Here is a 769-nt window from a genome sequence, read left to right as displayed (position 1 = left end):
CAAGACAGCTTCATTCAGAAGCGATGACGAGTTTATCTTCTCGTCCGGTCGTACAATGGCCAGTTCGGCCAAATCGCCTGCCTTCAAGGCACTGCCGAACTCTTCAAGAGACATTTCGTCCAGCTCAAGAAGAGCATCTACTGCAGACACAGCCTCGAGGCGGACGTCGCCATCTCCCTTCCCCGACATTCCATTGACGAATATGTATAATTGTGCACCATCGTCTACGGTAGACTCACCCTGGATCAGGGTCAACGCCCGGCGTCTTGCAGCCAGCATACGGCGTCACCGTCACCACTGTACAGCGGTTCCATGTCTCGGTGAGACCAGGGTGAACACGCGTTTTGCGTCGTTTGGTGTCACCCTCACTGTCCGCTCCTTTGGAGCTTCGATGTTATCTACAACATCCGACGAAGAGCTGCTAACCCGCAGTCTTCGTCCAGCGGATAATGTGCCACTCCACGCGCATCTAAAAAGCCGCGCCCAAGATAACTCAGACTCTGTCCGACTACGCCATCAATGGCATGCAGCGACTGCTTTGCAACGAGAGCAGTGATCAGAGGTTTTCGTGCCACTCCACGCGCATCACGAAGGCCTCGGCCTCGATGCCTCGGCCCTTGGCCGACTATGTCACGCATGACATGCAGCGACTGCTTTGATACTCGAGCAGCGCTCAGAGGCTTACGTGCCAATTCACGTGCATCACGAGGGTTTCTCCCCCGATGCCTCGGTCCTTGGCCGACCATGTCACGCATTACATGCAGCGACA

Source organism: Plasmopara halstedii (assembly GCF_900000015.1).
Source record: "Plasmopara halstedii genome assembly, contig: Scaffold_2061, whole genome shotgun sequence".
Taxonomy (NCBI): Eukaryota; Oomycota; class Peronosporomycetes; order Peronosporales; family Peronosporaceae; genus Plasmopara; species Plasmopara halstedii.
The sequence above is the reverse complement of the archived record's forward strand: the minus strand, read 5'-3'. Positions refer to the sequence as shown.